This window comes from Neolamprologus multifasciatus, chromosome 23 (genome assembly GCF_963576455.1).
Source record: "Neolamprologus multifasciatus chromosome 23, fNeoMul1.2, whole genome shotgun sequence".
NCBI classification, from domain to species: Eukaryota; Metazoa; Chordata; class Actinopteri; order Cichliformes; family Cichlidae; genus Neolamprologus; species Neolamprologus multifasciatus.
Window position 1 is genome coordinate 18848076 of NC_140460.1, and position 24057 is coordinate 18872132.

The 24057-nt window shown below is 38.6% G+C and overlaps 1 long non-coding RNA gene across 1 annotated transcript; it reads left to right on the top strand.

The window, feature by feature from the left end:
* Window positions 1–9329: 9329 nt before the first annotated feature.
* LOC146491389 (uncharacterized) lies at window positions 9330–12375 on the top strand. The gene is made up of 3 exons (XR_014872595.1): window positions 9330–9563; window positions 10083–10188; window positions 11306–12375. It is a non-coding gene; the product is annotated as an uncharacterized LOC146491389 (long non-coding RNA).
* The last annotated feature ends 11682 nt before the right edge of the window (window positions 12376–24057 follow it).

Genomic DNA, 24057 nt, shown 5'->3' on the forward strand with positions numbered 1-24057 from the left:
TGTAGATTCCACTATTTAGAAACACTTTACCCTATAGGTTAATTTTGGTCACTTCTGGCTCCAAAAAAACAAACAAACAAAAAAAACACACCATTGGCAAAATGTTACCTTAAAGGCTTCAAAATGGGTTAAGAGTTTAGGTCACAGTAACTAAGTAATTTTTCTCTGTTTTATGCTGATATCACTGCTAATGCTAATGGCTTAAAGTCAGCATTAAAAGCTTCATGCGTAAAGGCTAAATTACACCACTGAACCTTGCTCTCAAAAACCGATATAGATGCAACAGTGTTTGTGTGGCAGGAAATAAGTGCTTAAAGTTTTAAAACATGTTCACCGTTGTGTTAGTACGAAACATTACGTCACAGAGTTGGCTGGTTGGTTGTGTTCAATAAATTAACCATTGTAAAATTAAAAAATTCATAGACATGTTTACCGTATACCAAACTTTACAACCAGAGTTTTTGGGCTAACAATAACTCAGGAGTAAGGTAACTAAAGGGGGTCACTTTTGTGCTGTCCCCTGGTGCAAGGCTGTACTCTCCACTTTCACTCTGTATCTTTAGCAGTAAGTAGTTCTTTGCTGTGTAGCTTGTTGGCTAGCTGCACTGGTATAGGAAATTCTACCTGTTAGTTGTAATGTGTGGGTTTGTAAAGCACTTTATGAATAAGGACTGTGTGGAGGTGGCAATCAGCTGATGTGATATGGTATTTTATGCAATACGATAATCTGTCTTTTCCAAAGAAAATTCAAACAGTTTACAACAAAACAGGTTGCTACATGTTAATAACACCACAAACATCCCATCAGAATGTCTGCAGGGAAATTAGGTCAATTTCTGAGAAAAAGGAGGGAAAAAAACACAGAAAATGGAGGTTCAGAGGGAGAGATGGAACATTTTTTGGTGACCTTTTTTTCTCATCTTACTGGCTGAATTACTTCATATTAGAAGCGAAAAAAGTGAAGCCCAAACAGAAGTGAAAAAGATGTGGATATGCTGACGGATATCAGGATTTCGATAGTAGTTGTGTTTGCGGTGTGATACAAATGTAGTAAGCTGTGTTATAAAGCTGTGTTGTGTTTAGGAAAAGAGAAATTATTTAATCCATAAAATAGCTCTGATCACATTTTCCCAACTGCTGTGCTAGCTTATGTGTAGCTTGTTTATGGGCTCAAATTGGGTTCATAAATATTTTGTATTTGTATGTGTAAAAAGAATTTGTGTGTGCGTAAAAAAGATATGTATGTCGACTTAGCCAAAAAATACGTGTGAAACTCTGCACTCAAGTTCCTTCTATCTGATTGGCCAATGTCATGTCAATCACAAATTTAACTATCCAATCACAGAACAGATGGGTTTGGCTATTGGAGGGGTGCTTTATGGAGCTTCAGGTCCTTGAAGGGAATAAATGCCCTTTTACATGCCAGCCCAGCGTTTTCCTTCATCACCAGGAAGGAAAACAGTCTGTGGTGTAGTGATGGGATTTCCGGCTCTTTTTAGAGAACCAGCTCTTTCTGCTCGGCTCACTAAAAAGAGCCGGATCTTTCGAATCCGAACCGGCTCTTCAGGTTTTGTTGCTTTAATTAATTTATTATTAGCAATAATATAAAATTATGCACAAAAGAAATAACTAATGTAGAAAAAGTGGTTTTATTTATATATGTTTATATATGAATATATGCGGTGGCCCCTAGAGACAAAGCACGTACAAACTCCAAAACACATTTCTAGCGTTAACTGAACTTCCAAAACAGAGCTACCTAGATAACTTAAATTACACAATTGAAAGCATGTGTGTATAGTTTGTGTATTTATACACAAGCACTCATATATATTCAAATAATTTTAAAAAAAATGTTCATTTACCTGTTACTACCACACACCAAATCCGGTCGTTGGTACTTGCTGGCTTGTGTAGCCACTAGGTAACAAAAGCACAACACTGTCTCTAGCATCCTGGAGCACTTCTGTTGTGTTTTGCATGTGTTTGGGAGTTTTTAGGTGCTTCTGAGTTTTTACGTGTTTTAGAGCTTGTACGTGCTTCAGAGTTTGTACGTGATTTGAAGTTTGCTTTGTCTGTAGGGGCCACCGTAAATATACTTTTATTTATTCACTCCACATAAAATGTAATAAATAAATCATATAATACAAAAATCAACTATTCACATTTCAACTTTTAACTATTGAAATTTTCAGCTTTTTCCTTTTAAACAAATTTAAAGTGGAACAACACAAAACACTGCAAACCACAACACAATTAAATATAAATTAAAATATGAAAACAAAAAGAACATGCATATTCTCTGTCATATGGGCCTGCATGAATAAACTTTCTGAATCCTTTATCATCTGCAACTGAAAATAGTTGTGGATGATTACTATACCCTTACCTAAGCACGTAAAAACTCCAAAACATGTAAAAACACGTACAAACTCAGAAGCACGTAAAAACTCCAAAACATGTAAAAACACGTACAAACTCCGAAGCATGTAAAAACTCAGAAGCACATAAAAACTCAAAACACGTACAAAAGTCAACAGAAGTGCTCCAGAATGCAGGCGCAGTGTTGAGCTTTTGTTACCTAGTGGCTACACAAGCCAGCAAGTACCAACGACCGGATTTGGTGTGTGGTAGTGACAGGTAAATGAACATTGTTTTTAAATTATTTGAATATATATGAGTGCCTGTGTATAAATACACAAACATGCTTTCAATTGTGTAATTTAAGTGATCTAGTAGCTCTGCTTTGGAAGTTCAGTTCATGCTAGAAATGTGTTTTGGAGTTTGTACGTGTTTTGTCTCTAGGGGCCACCGCATATATTTATATATAAACATATATAAATAAAACCACTTTTTTTACGTTAGTAATTCCTTTTGTGCATAATTTAATATTATTGTTAATAATAAATTAATTAAAGCAACAAAACAACCTGAAGAGCCGGTTCGGAGCCGAAAGAGCCGGCTCTTTTTAGTGAGCCGAACCGAAAGAGCCGGATCTCTAAAAAGAGCCGGAAATCCCATCACTACCAAGAAGCCAGCGCAACAAATTCTGGGTCCTTGGCTTGTAGTTAGCATTAGCAGCACATGCTGCGTCCGATGTGAAAGGACCTTTATGCTGCGCACTGTGACTCACAGCAATGCTCGCGGGTGAGCCCTAACTTTGTGTTAAACTAGTCCTAAAATAATAATGGTATTTCTAACCACTGATATGCCACAACTTTATCCTTTCAACAGCTACTGAAAGTTAGGGGACCTAGCTGCTATCGGATATTTATATAGAGATCCTCCAGCTTCAAACCGTATTACCCTTTGAGGACCTGCAGTTCAAAAAGCACCCCTCCGACAGCCAAACCCATCTGTTCTCTGATTGGACAGTTAAATGTGTGATTGACATGACATTGACCAATCAGATGAAAGGAAGAGAAATAGGGTGGCTGTAGCTCAGGTGGCAGAGCAGGTCAGCCACTAATCAGAAGGTCGGTGGTTCGATCCCAGGCTGCCTCCTGGCTGCATGCCAAATATCCTTGGGCAAGATACTAACCCCATGTTTGCCTACTGGTGGTGGTCAGAGGGCCCGGTGGCGCCAGTGTCCGGCAGCCTCGCCTCTGTCAGTGCGCCCCAGGGCAGCTGTGGCTACAATGTAGCTTGCCATTGCCAATGTGTGTGTGAATGGGTGAATGACTGAATGTAGTGTAAAGCGCTTTGGGGTCCTTAGGGACTGAGTAAAGCGCTATACAAATGCAGGCCATTTACCATTTAAAACTTGTGCAGAGTTTCACACATATTTTTTGACTAAGTCTACACACAAATCTTTTTTACACACACGCAAATTCTTTTTACACATACAAATCCTGATTTACAAGTACAAAATATTTATGACCACAATTTGAGCTCATAGCTGTTGGCTTGAAGCATCAATCTGTTGAGGAAAATCTGGAGTTTTGGACTCCATCATGTTGATCTGGAGATTCAAACAGACTCTAGTTCTCATTTATAAATTGCACATTATGGCTAACAGGTAAATTTTCCTGTTTTAGTGCTGCTAGCCAAACAACACCAAACCACTTACTGCTTATGACACAGAGAGTGAAAGTTGGCAGTAAATCCTTGATTTTAACATAAACTGTTTTAACCAGGGTAGCACAAAAGTGACCGCTTAAACCAATTTTTAATGTTAGTCTCCTTATATTCTACTGAGTTATAATTTTTGTTACTTGTTAGCTAAAATAACCTAATGTAAGTGTTATGTAATCAGCCACCAACCAACCAACCCGGTAATGTAATGTTCTGTCCTGACTAGGGATAGGTATCAAAAACCGGTTCTTGTTGAGAACCGGTTCCCACCGTTTCAATTCCTTGGAATTGTTTGCCATTTTTGCAAACGATTCCCTGGAATTAAATCGATTCCAGTCGTGTTCCAGTCATGTGTTTTTTCACCCCTACCCTACTCCTAAACTTGAATTACTTATAAAACAAAAATACAGTATTATAAACATGGCTTGCAAAGAAAAGTGTCTGGACTTCTTTAAGTTGCTTGAAGACGTTTCACCTCTCATCCGAGAAGCTTCTTCAGTTCTAAGGTCAAATGGTGGAGAGTCCCAGATTTAAACCTAGTGGGAGTATCCCCCCACAGAGGGACAAAAGGACCCCCTGATGATCCTCTAATCGCCTGAGCCAAGGTGTGAAACTGGGTGTGGGTCCCAATCAGCCAGGGTTTCGGGTGAGCTCTTTGTGAAACCTGGCCCCACCTTATCATGCGAATTCCTGTGGTCAGATGGCCCAGGATGTGAGTGGGGGTTCAGGCTTCTGGGGAGGGAACTCAAAACTGGATTATAGATGGCAGACAGTTGGTGTCGTAAACCACCGCCTCTGTTCAAAGATGGTTGCTCACAGTGGACATAGATGGCTTCTTTCACTCCTCTTTCAAACCATCTGTCCTCTCTGTCCAAAATGTGAACATTGGCATCCTCGAAAGAGTGACCTTTGTCCTTTAGATGGACTGCTGAGTCTTGTCCTGTGGAGGTGGCTCTTCTATGTTGTGCCATGCGCTTGTGAAGTGGCTGTTTGGTCTCTCCAATGTAGAGGTCTGGGCATTCCTCGCTGCACTGTACAGCATACACCACATTGTTAAGTCTGTGTTTTGGCGTTTTGTCTTTCGGGTGAACCAGTTTTTGTCTGAGCGTGTTGCTGGGTCTGAAATACACTGGGATGTCATGCTTGGAGAAAACTCTCCTGAGTTTTTCTGAAATACACATGGGTGTGTAGTAGTCAGTAATAAATTGGATATTGCCACAAATTCGTATAACATTAAATAGTGATCAACTGAAAATTTTAACGGTTTATAGACACTTTCAAGCCAGAGTGAAATATGGGAGTTTGTGGTATGACCTTAAATAAACGGGCACTGTTTGTAGTTATGCCAGTATTTTTACCTTTTGTGATATATTTATAATTTCTCTATTTGTTGTATTCAGAAAATTTACACTTTACAATTTTCCTTCAAAGTGGAGTTAATATTGACTTGAAGTTTTGTAATTCGCACATTTTTGTAAACCCCCAGATTTGAAGTTTAAAGTCTGCACTTTAATTTAACCTTAATTGTTTAATTTAAAATATACTGTGGTGTTGTACAAAAGGAAAACTGCAAAAATGTGCCTTTGTCCAAAACATTATCAGCATATATGTACCAGATGCTTATTGAGCTGACATTTTCTACCATTCAAAAACACGACAATTGGGCATTTCCTCTTTATTAAATTTCATTTGAGTTAGTTATATACATACACTCGACACTATATGGTATTGTTTCAGTATTGTTTCTTCTTTTTTTAAAGTCTTTAATTTTTTTGGACAAAATGTTCTGTTAGAATTATTATTTTTTTGTTTGATTTTAGTTAATTATAATAACTGTAATAACCACGGATCAAGAAGGAAATAATGAAGTGAGGACCTTTGGTTAGACTTTCCTTCTATGCTACTTCTTTTGTTACTATAAAACATACATTACCAGTACTGTCTTTACCTACAGTAGAGGCAGTCTGACGTCATCTCATGTACTGCTCATGTCCATCATTGCTGCCGCTTGTGTCGTAACTAGAGACTGAGTTAACTAAGCTGAGTGTAGGCTCAAGGTTAAGTTTGATTTCCTTTTTGGTAACTGTGGTTTGGCATTAGACGTTGCATGCAACATAATCACTATGTGAAGGAAATGGAAAGTGCAGAGCACTTCTCTGTCAGTCCCATCAGAGCTGTGCTGCTTTGAGGCGATTCCATTTTATTTTGGATGCTGAAGCCGATCATGGTTCTCCTGTGGATGATCCTTTTGGTGGTTCTGCTCTGTACAGAGGCCGAGAACATAAAGGCCAAAGGGGAGCTGGGAACAAATGTCACTCTAACCTGTACCAACAGGAGTTCAGACATACACTGGTATATGGAGATCCACAGTCAGCTTAGAGGATGTATTGGCCGCAGTTTTTCTCTGACAGACTCTACTTACTGCTCTCCTGATTTTGAAACCAAATTTTTAATCTCGGGAAACAGACTCATAATAAAAAACTTCACAGCAGAGGACTGCAGGCTTTACTTCTGTGGCAGGAAGAGATGGCAGCATTCATTTCGAGGAGACTTTTCGCCTCGTGTCAAGTATGTATCTCAGTTTTGCTTGACCTTTTAGGGATTTGTTTAGGAGTTTGAAGTTGTTTATCCTTTTATTTGGTATTTTGTTCTGTTTGTTTGTTTGTTTTTTATTTCTGTGGATTATATTATTATTATTGTGGTTGCTGTTGTTTTGTTGCTGTGATAGGGTTACTGGGTCTAGCTGGGTTACCTGGCTCTGGGTCCCACCCCGGGGCCAGGCCTGCCATGACCCACAGGACTGTTGGGCTGTTCTCCGGCTTGCAGCCTGTATGTATTTATATTTTCTTCTCTGGTTGACAACAAGGATGTATCCCTGAACCCTCAGGTTGATGAATGGGTCCTGAATGTTGGTGGTGTGAAGGTGCTCATAAGTGCACGCAGGACGAGGACATCCTAGGTGGCAGACTGATGATTGATTTTGTAATTTTATCATCAGATTTGCAGCTGTGTGTTCTCTATACTTGCATAAAGAGAGGAGCTGAATTGTCATCCTCTTCTGTCATCAGGTGGTTGTGGTGGACAGGTCTGGCATGCTCTACTCACACAGAGTACACTGCAAGTGGGGCACTGCTAAGTTCAACTAAGGATATAGTTGGGTGGTGTAATGAATAATTTCAACACTTCCTCAATTACATTAACAGGTAGAGTCTGGAGATGAGGGGGACTACTTGCACAACAAGGTCACTGAGATAGTTCGAACCTCCTCGGTGGGAGGGCCCTGAACCCTCTCAGGCTCAAATTAAACTTTTTGTTGCTAATGCACAACCAAGTCCTGCAGTGGTACTTCTGAGGGAAAAAAAACTCATAAAATATGTATGTGGGGTAATCAGGTTGTTAGTTTTTAACTGTTGCAAATCGGCAACGCCTGCCTCGAGAGGGTTAAGGTGGATGATAATTGCCCTGAATTCCATCCTAGATGTTGTAGCCCTGTCTTGGTTGACTTTCCTTTACAATGTCACATGAAGATAGTTCTTCTGGACTGGGCTTGTGGTTATGGGAAAGGAGAATCTATTAATTAGTCCAAACTTGGATTAAGGTTTTCATCTTGGTCATGGAACGCTGGACCAACCTGTTATCCTGTCACAGGCTGGGTCTCTGACTCGGCGCTTTGGATTTTATTTTGTATTGTTGAGACTTTCATGTTAGGTTTGTGATTATAGTTTGTGTGTTATTCTTATTTAGGTTTTAGTTGAGGTTAAGGTTAGCCATTATTTATCATCTGTCTCCTTGTTTTTCTGTTTGGTTTCACTTCTTGTCTGTCATGTGTTTCAGGTCTGGTAAGCTGGTGTTGTCGTGTCTAAGTCTCCATGTTTGCTGTTTTACTTTGAAGAGGTCTTGTGTTCTCTGTTCATTATTTTAGTTCCACTTTCTCCTCAGGTGTCATCATGTTAATTTGTGTCAGCTGTTTGCACATGTGTTTCCCTCCCCCTCGTCACCTTGTGTGTATTTAATCTGTGTGTTTCCATTTGTTCCTCATGACGTCGTCTGTGTGTCTTCTCCTCGTCATAGAAATCAGTCAGTTCAGAGTCGTCACAGTGTCTCAGTTGAGTTTCAAGTAGTAGTTTCACAGTCTAGTTTGTTTTTCGCTTTGATTAATGTTCCACGTATACCAGCCGAAATAAAGGCTCGCCTTTTGTTGGAGTTAATTCCGTCTGCTCACCTGTGTCCGCACCTGAGTCCTCCAAACACACTCCCAACATATCCTCTCAAGGATATTCAGGGTTCATGGGAGTATACATGTCTTTTGTGACCCGGAGAAAACATTTTCCTTCAAGGACAGGTGATCCCAACCACTGTTGTTCACGGCTCCAGATTAATTCACTGAGTTCGTCTGTATTGTATCTGGGGGTGGAAGACAAGCTCAATTGAGCCCCTAGAGCTGAACATAAAGCTTTTCATACATGTGATACATGCTGGATAGTTACAAACCAGTGGTTTGTCGTGCTGAGCAATTGAGGTTAGAAAAATAGAAGGTAAGATGAAATAGAGATTCTTAGAAAACTGATCAACAAAAGTAAGTATGACTGCATTTCCAGTGGAATGACACAGAGATAGATCCAGAGTTGCTATATATGTGACCAAGGCTGGATAGAAATTGCTAGGGACTTTTGGGGCCTTAATAGCCAAGCTGGGAATAAGTGGGATGCCACATTATGGGCACAAATTGAACATAAAGAATATGTAGAAAATGAATATAAATATGAAATGAATAAGGGAGGGGGCCATCAAAACACTTTTTGAGTCATGGAGGATCTTGTCTTTATTTTCCACAAAGAAAAAGCCAGTGCTTATAGGGGAGGTAGATGGATGTGTGGATTATTCCTGCAGGTAGAGTTTGAGATATATTTCACTGTGGGAAATGAATTGATCGCTGCTGTGTCCATCACTTGTCTTCAGACAATTTGCCTTAAAGGTTTTATAAGTTTAACTTGACACTCATCCACATCATCATTGGTCACTTTACTCATTATCACGATGTTGCCATGTTTTCATGGTCTTCCACTATCTCTGGTCTCTATATTACTACACCTGTGTGTGTGGCCCTTATCATTTCAGTTTTTTTGCAACAAAACTATTTTGTGTCTGTACAAGTTTTAGAAACATTATTTGATCAGTTTGTCTACTGAAGCTGTTAGAAAAAGCAAACCGAAATAATATTTTCTATTTTAAAGAAATAACTATTTCTTTATCATCTGCATTTTTGTCTAATATTTGAGGAAAAACGTTTGGGACTTCAAGTGTAAACTGCATGTGTTTACTTTATCACAGTTTTAACTTTTCATCATCAACTTTCAAATTTTATCTTTGTCCTTTTTCAGATGCCACTCTGTCTGACAACAACAACCCACAGAACAACTGCATCCCGAGTCAGTTCTTCATCATCATCATCTCTGTCTTTGTTGCCACTGTCATCATTCTAATAATGGGTCAGTGTATAGATTTTGTTGTCAATAATTTTGAAAGACTTTATGATCTTAACAAGAAATATTCACAGCCAGATCCTTCAAATTCAAACCAAACATAGTGATTTACTTATATATTTGTACCAATCCATATATATACCTTTACATATAAAAGGAATCACATTTAGTTTATTTTATTTAGAATTTGTCTTTTATCTGTCTTGTTTTTTTTTGTAAATATATGAATAAGCTTTTGTTTTCAATTATACAATTTCAGTTATACAATTCAGGGTTTTAGTTTGTCCATACTTCTGAAAAAAATGTCCTTTAAGTTCTAGTTTTTTATTTTAGTTCAATATTTTCACTTTTATCTTTTTAGTTTAATATTCGTTGATGGTAATGAACTTTAATTTGCTGCTGATTGGAAAGCACAACACTGTTAGGAGTTTGACTTCTAGAGCAAAGCGTTTTCATTCATTAGTCATAAGACTGCTTATGAAGCTGTGAGTTTGGAGGTAAAGTGACTTAGAGATCTGTTGACAGGTGGGGTTTTCACACTGCTGTGCTTGAGGAAGAAAAACAGCAGCACACAGCTGGATGATCCGTCGAATCACATCTATGAGAATTCTATAACACTGTAGGTGAGCAGGTAAGCAAACTAATGCTGATTCTTCAGTTTAATTTTTAACTCAGTTTTATTCATATTATGCCAAATCACAATAACGGCTGCCTCAAGGCACTCATAATATTGTAATATAAAGAACCTACATCATTACAAAAAACAGATAAAACTCAAAAAAATCATATGACCCCCTGTGAGGAAGCACTTATGCAACAGTAGGAAGGAAAAACTTCCTTTTAACAGGAAGAAACCTCAAACAGAACCAGGCTGTGGGAGGGGCAGCCATCTGCCATGACTAGTTGGGGGTGAGGCGAGAAAGGAAGTAAACTGTGGGTGCTAATGCTGCAATATTGTTGCTGAAACTACTAGTTACTACCATGAGACCTGTATTAAGTATTGCACTTCATAAATGTTTTACAAAATACTAAAACTCTCTTATAATCACCTGTAAACAACAACTTGTAAAAAGAAAGTAAAAACCTTGGAAACTGCTTTTTTTCCCCTTTTAATTTCAGAAACATAAATCCTGACTAACTGAACTGATATTATTTATATGCCATTATTGCTAAGTCTGCATTTATGTTCTGCTAATTCTACTTTCAGTCAGTGGTGTTGTGACTACTTTTGGTCATATGGTCACAAATGGCAACAATTCTTAAAAGTGAGGCCGAATCTTTTGTGCCTGTATCCCTTCTATTGACCAGCAGGAGGCGACTCCTCTGGTTGATAAAAGATGTTAGATCACATAGACATCTCTGATAAAGTGATTTACTGCTCACTTAATCTTTGATAACAATAATCACTTTAAGGTGACATGTTTCACGTTTTATTCGCATTTACAGGATAAATAAACATGTTTACAGCCTGCTCTAAAAAACTGTTTTGATGTCTATAACTCCCCCCATAGCTGTACAGGACTCACCTCAGGCTTAGAGCTTGTAGTATTATTAGTGTTTAAACAGAATAGATAACAGTACCCAAAACACAAATGTTGAGACTCCAAAACACGATTTCCAAATAACTTCTTTTAATAATCAATCTGCTGCTAATACCAGAGCACAAACACTATCACTACCCACACTGCTTAAAAGTACCGCTACAATATTACTACTTCCCTATACTGAGCAACTGCCTTGTCTTTCAGGATAGGAGGATCCAAATTATGGCGTAGATTTCCAGCTGAACCAACAAGACATCACCGAAAGATTTCTTTGCCTTTCATCAAACGTTGGGGATGGGATATATTGTTTTTCTCATCATTTATTATTGTTGCTGTCAGAATTTAATTGGTTAATAATTGGTTTACATTAAACTAAAAACTGAAATATGTATATATTTTTGTTCTCTACAACACAAAGCTGACTAAGTCAGGATAAACATTAGAAAATACCTGTACAGTTATTATGTAAAACTTTAAACTTATCTAGATTTTTTTGTGCTTTGTTTTTTTTTTATTTGTTTGATTTATCCTTTAATAAATCTTTAAGCTGTGCTGTGATCTTGTTTTTTATTTTCAGAAGGAAGTACAGGAGAACGTCTATGGTTTAAAATATTGAATTTGCTTCAGCAGTTGAACTTACAGGTTACAGCACTGGACCTCTGTGTGAAATCAGCCATCTGTCTTCACACAAAAGGATGAGCCTGGATTGGGCTGTACAGTTTTATACCCCAACAATAACAAGCATTATTATGGCTAACTTTTTCCGGAAGCGACGTGACAGTCCTGCTGTCTCCCTACGAGTCTTCTCTCCATTCACATTCATGTCCAACTTCGCCTCATAACCGCGCCTTTTCCTGGAATAGGACAGAGAAGAGAAAACACCTCCCTGACTAGCCCTCATCATTAATATTATCCTACTGATTCTCTTTATTATCTAAGTTTGGGACATTCTGTCAGGACTCCCTTGGCCAAGAAAATATCATCCTGGCTGTTAACTAGTTATAATATGTAAGCATGTTGCAAAACCGTCTGCGCTACTACTTCACATCACAATAATTCAATTCAGTTATAGCACTGATGAAGCTTTTGACCCTCAAAAACACAGAGTGCGAACTCTTTAATGAGCACACAGGAATTTGTATATAAAAATAATAAAAACAGCTTTATGTAATAATTTTATTCCTAACAGCAGCAGTCATTTGAACATGTGAAGGCCATTTTGTACTGACAGACTTTGAACAGTATTTGAAACTTAAAGGGATCATTTTGTTGCACTGGCACCTAGTTAAATTCAGCAATATTACCAGTAATTGTAGTAAAAAAATATTGTAAATGGAGTAGTACCCCTGTAGTAGATGTAATAAAATACTATGACTACTAGAGGTGACTATGTTAAGGAATAACCAGGATTATATGTAGTAGGAGCTGTAGTTTTAATAGCAGTACTGATTGCATAACGTAGAGTTGGATTTGTAATATCATTATCCCAAAAGGTTGAGGAGAGAAAACAATACACAAAATTGTCTGCATTGACTTACTGATCACAAACCAGTTTAAGTTCTATGGTTTCTTTCATTTAAAGTAAAACAGTGTTGTAATTGGTTTTGATGTGCATCACATTCAGCTGTGGGTCTCGGTTTGTGACATCATACTAACCCAAACTGTGGGCTGGATGTCAACATGTCCTATAAATTACTTGGTGTTTGAGGTTTCCTATCGCTGATCAGAGTCACCATTTAACTCATCAGAGCTGAGCTGTTGTCACACAACTCCGTCTTGTTGTGGATGCTGAAGCTGATCATGGTTCTCCTGTGGATGATCCTGTTGGTGCTTCTGCTTTGTGCAGAGGCCGAGAACGTGACCGAGGTCAGAGGAGAGCTGGGGACCAATGTCACTCTAACCTGTTCCAATCAGACATCAGACCCACACTGGTACATGGAGATCCACAGTCAGGTCAGAGCATGTATCAGCCGCAGTTTTTCCTCAGCAGGCTCTACCTACTGCTCTCCTGGTTTTGAAACCAAATTTTCAATCCTGGGAAACAAACTTGTGATTAAAAACTTGACAGCAGAGGACTGCAGGCTTTACTTCTGTGGCATCAAGAGAGGTGGCAGCATTTGTTTTATGGAGACTTTTCGCCTCGTCTCAGGTAAGAACCACAGTTTATTTAACTTTATTGTTGTAGGATTAGTTATTCTTCAGGCCCATGATCCATTAGCAGTAAAGCATATTTTGAAAAGGCTGACTGCATCTCAAACTTGGTGCAGAGGTGACACATGGATAATAGATAAAATGTCTACATTTGGATCATTTTTTGTTAGTTGTGCCTATGTGAGGTGGTGGTTTGTGGCAGCGCTTATTTTTTGCAAAGGAAACCATAGGGTGCATGTAGAAACAGCTCCCTGGCCACGTAAAAAACAAAAATGCCCACTCCCCTTTTCGTACTATCAAAGTGACAGACTCATTGTCTCTTTGTACCATCAAAACATCTTGAACTTAAAACCAATGCATTGGGGAAGAATTGTGGTTAAAATGAATATCCACCTGGTTATTATAGATGTCGCAGTCATCGATGCTGCCTGTGGGTTCTTCTCAGTCTAGCTAACATCAGGCTGCAGATGTGTTATCACCAGAAGTTTCACTCTGTTCACTCCAATATATTGAAACCAGACAGTCTCTTCCAGAGGAGTGCACAGCTTGAGAGTAGCATCTCAGGTCCGATTTATGTGGCCACATCTTTGTCTCTGCACTTACTCTAGAAAAAGGCAGCTGAACAGCAGGTGCAGCTGTGGGATTTTGGCCTCTTTGGTTATACCCATATTGAAAGGCTTTGAACAGAAAATATGTAAGACCGCAATCTGTCTGAGTTTGCATCTGAAAGGTGACATCATCTAGTTTCTAAAAGAATATTAGTCTAGTAAGAGGCTAAAATAACCAAAATCTTAGTGCATTGCAAATGGAAGATATTTTCCTTTACCAGTTTATGACACATTCTCACAAGTTTATGTTTAATCTGTTGTGGTTTCACAAAGGACATTGTCACCCACTGCTTGGTATCAGTTCTGTTTCCAGGAATAAATTATCTTAACTTTCTTAATGTTTCCATTTGGGGATGTAAATCGGGTACATGTGAATCTAAGACAAATTATACTGCTCTCTTTAAAGAGGTAACTGAGACCTAATGAATGTTAAGCAGTTAAAATAAAAGTTAAGTGAAAATTCGATTTAAACAGCTGTCTTACCTTTTCTGCTCTAAATTTCTGTAAGGTGGCCTGAGTATACACATTTATCTCTCTGTTGGGTGGATTTAAAATGTACAATTTGCTAAAAGGCATTTGCCTCATTTTAATGCATTTTTTAATTAAGTTACAGTCTAAAGTCTCCATTGCCATTGTTTTCATTAAGCATTCAGTATATTGAAATTATCTCAAACAAATCTTAATGATATCAACAAAGGAATAGACCAGCTGAGATGTAATGATCACAGATCATTTCTTGAGATTATGATGAAATTCAGTGACAGATGAAGTTAATTTTACTGAAGTGAAGTGGGTGGATCTAGATGTGTGCTTTCAGGGTTCTGACTGAAGTGGGCACCAATGGGTTGTGGAGAATACGGTTGTAAAATGAGAGAGTGGAAAATACATTAATGGAATATATGCTGCAGGTATTTACCACAACTGCCGATGTAGTAAATACACAGCAGCAATAGTATTGCAGGAAATAGTCTGTTTTCCTATTGTGAGGTAAAGTGTGCAGATAGGTCTTGTAGGCAGTTATTCTTTCTTCTTTCCTTCTGAGGTTAGGAAGGCCATGCAGGTAAGTGTCAGCGATGCGAATGCAGGACCCAAATGCCAGACTCTTTCAATGAAAGCAGTGCATTTATTTACAGTGCAAAAAACAAAACACATGAGCGGCCTTCTTGGTGTGCTCCAAGTGAGTACGTGTCCCTGAATCCGTTTCTCCGCTCTGTCTCTCTGTTTCCTTGTGCTTGCTCATCCTTCCGTTTCCAAGATCGGTTTCCCACTCAACGATCCAGCGTCAAAGAGAGCTCAGCCACTCTCCTAAGTAGCTCCCTCCAGACGAGGCTGACCAGCTGAGGAGTGTGTCATTATCCTCCTCAGGTTTGGCAGTCTCCTGGCCTCTTGGCCAGCACTCACCAGGCCTCACAGTGCCTGTAAACCGGCCTACCGGAAACACACACACCCACCCACACACATACCCCTGCAAGCAGCGGGCAAGCACAAAACAAGACACATGAGCTGAGTAAGCCTAACCCAGACCCAGGATGAACTGCGAGGATCGCCAGCCCGAAAAAAACTCCAACAAAAACCCCATGATCTCTGGGTACACAGACCCAGGCCCATGACATTAAGTCTATGCAACTTTACACCTGAAGGATCCAGTCAGTCAAACACAGTATTAACCCAAATTGCACAGTACTGTCTGGAGATGGAAAAAGCTTCACTTCCTGTCAGGCTTGAGGTGTTTGTGGGTACAACGCCCAAGTCATCAGTTTCAGAAAGAAGTGTAGAGCTCTTGTCGGTCAACTCCACAGTCTCTGTGCAAAGGTGCAGAATGGAACCAAGACACAGCATGTCTCTAACAGACGCTACTTACTGCTCTTCTGATTTTGAAATCATGTTTTCAATCACAGGAAACAAACTCAAACTTCACAGCAGAAAACTGCAGGCTTGACTTCTGTTGCAGAAAAAGAAAAAAGGTATTTTGTTGCGACTTGCTCCCTCATCTGTGTCTCCAAAACCTTAAAAGAAAAAGCTTATTTGACTTAACCTAGTGTTCAGGCTTTTTGATTATTTCTAGCAAATTGTTTTTATCTTGTTTTTATGTCCAGCCTCTTATTGTCTGTTGCACTAGCAAGTGCTAAAGTGAACATATGAGGAAATTAACTCATGTAGTAAGTTTCACAGGTCAAAATTGCTTTCTTTTTTGTATGTTATAAAGACTGTCCATTTTAAAGTTACTGTGTACTGGCTCTAAACACACCTCGAGATAAAGTGGTGATATGCACTGGAGTACACCATATGACAGAAAAAGTAAGTAACAGGTTTATCAGGTGATGGTTTATCATTTCTGTTCTGTTTGAGATCTTGGTGTGTTGTTTAGATTTCACTTTTTTTGTTTTTTCCTTTTCACATTCACATTGCTAATGTTCTGCAGAACACGTGGATAGGTTTGGGAATGATAGGTTAGATTAAATCATAACCCTTTACACAATTTACTCTATGCAATGAAAACTGACACTTACCCAGTACATTTAAATAGGACACAGAGAGTTCTTTTACTAGTATCTGTATGTGATCTGAGAATCAGAAATGTCTAATTTTTCCAATAAATCTAATGAATACAAAAGCAAACCTTGTGGTTGTCTCTGACACCAGGATCTTTGTTGATTGACTGTGTTTTTCACTGGCCTCTTTGGTCAAGTCACCTCAAAGTTAAGATTCGTTTCAGAGGTTTCCACTTCACCATGAGTTACTTTACCCATCATTACTTTAAGCTGCCATATTTCATTGGCCTTCTCACAGTCTCTGGTCCCCATATCACTGATAAAAATAGTCTCTTCCAGTGTCTACGGCTGTTCACTAACTCACTGTTTTGTCTCTTTTTAATGGCATTTTTATATTGTTAAGCACTTTGTGCAGCATTGTCTGTCTGGAAATGTGCTATATAAATACATTTGACCTTGACCTTAAACATTCAGGTTGCTTCACAGAAACCTTCTACGTCTTGTTTTCAAAAACTGTCAGTGTCTACAAAGCTTGCCAGTTTCACATAGTATTTCAATCTGGAAAGATTATTAGAAAGAATCGGGCGATTGTGGCTCAAGAGTTGGGCGTTTGTCTTGTAATCGGAAGGTTGCCGGTTTGAGCCCCGGCTCCGACAGTCTCGGTCGTTGTGTCCTTGGGCAAAACACTTCACCCGTTGCCTACTGGTGATGGTCAGAGGGCCCGGTGGCACCAGTGTCTGGCAGCCTCGCCTCTGTCAGTGTGCCACAGGGTGGCTGTGGCTATCACCAGTGTGTGAATGTGTGTGTGAATGGGTGGATGATCATGTATAGTGTGACCTTTTGGGGTCCTTAGGACCAAGTAAAGCGCAATACAAAATATAGACCATTTACAGACCAAAGAATAAAGAAGATTTACTGATGAACAGAATTTTGATAGAGTTATTTGGCGGTTAGACTCAGACGGTTCATCTCAGTGCAGCTGTGAAAAGGATTAGACCGCGACCTAATCTTTGAAAAGTTTGTTGGAAATGTGAACAACTGGTTTTTACTACAGTACTTTGCAACAGTAAAAAAAAATCTTGATGACTTGTAGACATAAATTTAAAATGTATTAATGTAATCTTTTTTCACATACTTTTTCCAGATGTCATTCTGCCTTCCAACAACCTACAGAACCACTGCAGACTGAGTCAGCTCATCATACCTCTTTCCGTTAATGCTGCCATAATTCTAGTATTTGGTGAGTTAGTTAGGGTAAATAAGTTTAACTGGGCCATACTTGGTGTCCACAAACAGCTTCTGTCACACAGCCAATATTCACCAGAGCCAAAACATATTTAACTCCTGTGGAAGCCAAGCATGAGTAGCATGAGTAGATCTTAAAGGTTTGAGATATTTCAAAAACAACAGTATAGTGTTGGACACACTTAACTTGAGACAAGATTGATGTTTCCCTTTCTGAATTAACTCTTGTAAGATACTTTTTGCAGCTGTACACAGAAACTAGTTTATCATAAGCATAAAGTTGGATCTCTGCATCATGAACAGTTCACTTCACCGCTGTTCAGAGTTTAAAGATCAGATTTGTTCATTCGTCACGAGACATCTTGTACTAATGTGAGTCTGAAGGTAAAGTGACCCAGTGATCTGTTGGCAGGGATTGTTTTTGTAACACTGTCTTTGAAGAGGAAAGGCTGCAGCAACCAGGGGGATAATGTTTCAGTTCAAATCTCTGATGAATCAGAGGTGGTTCAGGCTCCGGTAAGCAAATTGCTGCTATTACTAAGAAATGAAATGGAACTGTGAGTGCTAATCTTACAAACTTGGAAGATTTTGTTTACTTTTGTTAACTTTTTTTTTTCATTAGTATATTCCCTTATTCCTGATTTCCTGTGCTTGTCTGTGCTTGTTCCTGAGATTACTACCTTGTTGTACTAATTCCTTCTGTTCTTTTTCAGCCAAGGGTGATCTACTCCCAACCCGAATGATGCCACTGAAAAAAATAAATGAATAGTCTTTACTGTAATAGTCTTTTTTAAGACGACTTTGTCTTGTTCTGGATCCTGAAGGTGATCGCGGTTTTTCTGTGGATCATGTTGGCGGTTCTGCTCTGCGCAGATGCAGAGAACATGACTGATATTAAAGAGGAGATTAGGAGAGATTTCACTTTAACCTGATCCAGTGGGGCTTCAAATAGTGTTGAACCTAAAACCAACACTTGTGGAAACTTACAGATTTTTCTCTTAGTGTTTTAATTTAGTGTTTACTTGAACAACAACGTCAACATGTTTCCGCCACAGTTTTTCTTCAGACTCTATCTACTGCTTTTCAAATTTTGCAACCAACTTGTCAACCTTGGAAAACAGACTTGTCACTTTAGATTTCAGAGTAGAGGACTACGGGCTCTACTTGTGTGGCAGGAAAATAAATTATATATTGCATTTTGTGGACATTTTCTGACCAATATCAAGTAAGTACCAAAGGTTTTTGTTTATTTATTTATTTTGACTGTGTGGTGTCTTTCAAAGTTGAAGAGATGTTGTTTACTGATCCATTGTTGTCAGATTCTCTTTGAAAATGACATTTAACTTAAAAACCACAAATATTAATGTATTCATATCATCTTTAGTGAGAAAATAAATGGCTTCCGTGTGGTGTTTCAGCAGCATTGTCAGAATTTTTTTATCTAGTTATGATGTGACACTCTATATTCATGTGAATGTTTGGCATTGTGTTAAAAAAGAGAAAACAGATAGTTTTCTGACTTCCATGGTAACTTAACTGCAAGCTGTAGTTATGTAACCATGGAAGTGCATTTTGTATTACTGAGAGAGAGAGTGAGACAGAAAACCCTGTCAAGTTGGCATCTGAAAGCAGACAAGTCTTCAGATTTTAAGGGTTCAGTTTACAACATTTCCACTGAGCCAAAACTGTAGTCATATATTAACAGAAGTTTTACAACACCACTAGCACATTCTTGGAAATGCAGACTTGCAGAAAGGGTAATACGGAGATCAAACTAAAAGTGTAAGGTGGAGTTGGATTTGTAGTATCAGTACTACCAGGTGGTGTAGATCATGCTGTTGGAGTTTTACAGTATTGGATCTGTGGAAAGACACTGGAAAAGTTACAAAAATGCACAAAAATGTTTAAGATATGTCCATGTATCACAAAAATAGCACTTTCCCTGTTGATTGTGTAATGTTCTTATGCTACTCAGTAATCATGGTGGATAGATTTGTTTCACCAAACTGGAAAACTATACAAGCTACAGTTGTGTGAAAAAGTGCTTGCCCACTTACTGATTTCCTATTTTGTAATATTTTTGTCACACTTAAATATTTCAGACAAATTTTAATATCAGAATAATTACTCAAATAAACAAGATACATCTTCTACATGAAGGCGTTTGTTATCAAGGGGGAAAAATGTGTGGAAAAGCGATTTCCTGCTAAATGGTTGGGCCACCCTTAGCAGCAACAACTGCAATTAAGTGTTTGCGATAACTGGCAACTGTGTAGAAATGTTGGTACATTCATCTTTATATAATTTTTGTAATTCAGCCACACTAGAATGTTTTTAAGCATGAGTGGAACTTTTTCAGGTCATAACACAGCATCTCAATCGGACACATTTAAGTGTGTAATCTGCCTCGTCTCTCACCCCTTTATGGATATGAACTGCCTCCCACTCTCATAGATCTTATGCTCTGGGGGCCACACCATAAGTTTCTCTCCTTTTATGCTGATAGCAGTGAATGATGCAGTGGTATTTCTTGCACCATGAGATGTTGCATTGTCTTGCATGAAGATGATTTTCTTGCAGAAAACACGGTTCTTCTCTTTCTACCATGAAAGAAAGTAATCAGTCAGAAATTCCACATACTTTGCAGAGATCATTTTTACACCGTCAGGGACCCTGAAGGGGCCGACCAGCTCTCCCCCTGTGATTCTGACTCAAAACATGACTCCACCACCTCCTTGCTGACATCGCAGCCTTTTTGGAATATGGTTGCTGTTCTACAACCATCCACCAACCCTAAACCATCCATCAGGACCATCCAGGGTTGCACGGCACTCATCAGTGAACAAGACTGTTTGAAAATTAGTTTTCATGCAGTTCTGGGTCCACTGCAGCCATTTCTGCTTGTGAGCACTGGTTAGGGGTGGCTGAATAGAAGGCTTACACATAACTGGAAGTTTCTGGAGGATCCTACACCTTGACATTCACGGGGTTCCAGGCTCACCAACAGCTTCAAATATTTGTTTACTGCTTTCTTAATGGCCTATTAGCAGCTGCTGTCTTAATCCGATGTATGTCTGACAGAAACCTTTGTCCAGGTGCCTTTATCTGCACGAACCGCGTGTGCTGTGACTCAGGAACAAATCTCTTAAAGGTACAATGATCACACTTAAGTTTTTGTGAAATATTTAAAGTTTTCATTTCTTATCCAAGGTATTCAACTGTTTCACGCTTTTCAGCAGCAGAGAGATCCCGTTTCTTTCCCTTATTGTTTGAAAATGGTGGTCTGCTTAATGATGTGGAACATCCTTCTTACTTAGTTTTCCCTTAAATAGGCTCATCTGGCAAAATAATGAGGTGCCCGAGATTAATTTCAGTGATCCAAAGAGCCCTGAGGCACAATGCCATCCATGAGTTTAATTGAAAACATATTAATCTTTTTGACACTTAAATACAATTTACATAATGATTTGGGAGGTGGTGTAAACCTTGTGGACATTTTTTTGTTAAATGGTCACACCACTTCACTGTGTTATTTTATTACAGCTTGAAATTCATCAGCCAACAGCAGAAAGCAGCTGAAAGGCTATGTATTAGCTCAGTAGTAATATCGTAGCTCCAATTAGAGCTGCACAAGTTTGACTTCCTACGAGTCACTTTGTAATTTTGGGGGACTTTTTTATCAAGTGTGACATCAGATGAAATGACCACAGGAAACAGGAAGCAAACAGCACTTCTCTGCCAGTTATATCAGAACTGAGCTGCCTTTAGACGACTCCATCTCATTCTGGATGTTCGAGGAGATCTACAGTCAATTCAAAGCTCATATCAACTGTGGTCTTTTGTGTGATCGTCTTACTGCTCTCCTGATTTTGAAACCAATTTTTTAATCTTGGGAAACTTGTCACTGAAAACAGCAAACTTCACTTTGTGGACACTTTTCACTCAGTCAGTAAGTACAAAGTTTTTACTTTAAAGGTCTAAAAGTCGGTGATGCCTACACCACTGACACCAGTTACTGATGACCATTTTCAATGTATAAATACACTCATCAGTCATTTTAGTGAGCAAGAATCTCATTTTCTCTGAGGCCTCTAAACAATCTAACTGTTTTTCACAATTTCAGGAGTCCCCTGCTGGACATACAGGTTTAAGGCTCCACTCTTTCAGTGCTATCACTAATAATACTGATACCCCAAAAGTTGATTCTGTTCATCTGGACGCAGCGTTTTCAGTGGAAGAAACGTTTCTCCCAAAATAATACTGATAATAGTCACAGTGTACTGAGTACTTGTGTGCTGTGTTTAAGGATGAGGAGCATAATTTTCTGTTCATCTTCCCTTGGACTAAAAACTGACTTCCAGTTTCCAGGTTACATTTATGCATTTTTGGCCTTCTGTGGAACCGAATACTTCATAAATTTTGATTTAAATCTTTCTATAAATAGACTCAGACTAAAGTCCGAGTGGTACACCAAATTTAGTGCTGATTAAGAAAACTACCACACTACAGATTGTGTGTCAACTATCATTTTTATTTAAAGTTTCAGAAGTTTTTTCTGCAATAGCAACTTAGAGACACAAGATGGAGCCACTTGATCAGATCATCTTTGTTGAACAGCTGACACCCACCAGCTCTGGTGTTTGATTATTTAGAGTTTACTTCACACTCCATTAGACCTGCTGTTAGTTCTGCTAAACAATATTTACTTATTGTCATTATGTTGCTATAACATAACAAAATTGCAGTGGTGCCCTCTGTGATAAAGTAAATATAAAAAAAGATAAATGAAAAGATTAAAAAAAGATAAATGGAGAAGTCTGTAGAGTACAGTGACTGGATGTGAGTGTGCGTGCAGGGAGTCCATGAGCCTATGTAAGTGTGTCTGCAGGGCAGCAGAGGGAAGGGCAGATGGTTTTCACAAAGTAGGTATTTGTGGTTTGCTGTTTTATCAAAAAAAGCCAAAGCAATCGTGTAAAGAAGGAAGTGTGGAACACAGAGCTGAGCTACGACTCAGACTTGTTGTTGTTGCTGAAGCTGATCATTGTTCACCTGTGGATGGTTCTGCTCTGAGCATAGGCCGAGGATGTGACCGAGGTCAAAGGGCAGCTAGAGACAGAAATTTCTTGCTTTTATTCATGATTTAAAATTTTCAGTTCATCTTAAACTTATCTCAGTTGTTCTGTCTCCAGGTATCACTTCATGCACTGACTCAGACCAGCAGCAGCAGAAGACCAGCCTTCCTGATTACCGCCCTCATTGTTTTCATACTGGGTGGGTGTAATATCATTAATAAAGTCAACAGCTACTCCAATACAGATATTTGCAGCATTCGCAGTTATGATACAAAGAAAATAAAACCTCTAGAATTCAAATATTTAACATATCGGCACAAAATAAAATTAAAGGTATTAAAATTAAGTAACTACAACCAAGATGAACAATAATACATCACTTATGACACTGTGGCATTATTGGTTTAACAAAACCAAACCAAACCATGTAGAAGCAGTGACATTAGTGTGGATGCTATTACAGTATTTCTTCTTGTTTACAGTTGTAAGTGCTGCTACTAATGCTAAAATCACATCTGCTAACAAAACTAATAATGAACCTATGTGATGTTAATGATGAAAGATGCACATAGCTCCAATTAGCTTTTGCGGTTGAAGCTGTGAGTTCAGTACCTTTTTCTTTCTGTTTCAGAAAAAAACACCTGGTGTAATTTTGTACATCAGTGCATTTTTATTTGTTTTTTTAAGTTTTTTTGAGATTTAGTCAAACACACATTATCAGCTCCTATTTGAGATCTTAATAATGCATAAGAATGACAGTAATATTGTGTAATTCATCTGAATACTTTCACTGAAATTCCCACATCATCAGTTATTGCCATAAAGAACAAAAATACATGTCGGAGAGTTTTCAGGTGCAACTGAATGAATGCATCATAGCTCAGCTGTGTAGGAAACCTATGAGTGTAGAATCACACCACCAATCCTGTGAATGCTGAATAACCGCTATAACCACATCACGTTTAAGCAGGTCTGTCTCTCTGCCTGTAGACACTGGTGCAGTCAAAGCCCAAACACCACAAGTGGATGTTAAGTTACCATAAATGCATATCACACATATTTCTCTCTCAGATATAATGAGGTGTTAAATCCTTAAATGAGGCAGATGTGCTAATTGTAATGGAGTATTTTCAAAGATACTAGTTTCACAAAGAAATGATCTTCTTCATCATCATTATAAGGTAATGGTCAGAATCTAAATCTGTTAAGAACACTAACATTTATAAACAGGAAGGGAGTGCAAGACAGAGACTGATCACAGGAAAAGCAGGCTACAGCAGACAACAGCTGACTCAGTCATTAAGATAGTTTTATGATTGGTTCATTTGCTTTGCTTGCTTTAATGTTTTCTTGCTCAAGTACAAGTAAATGAAGTAGTTTTACTGCTG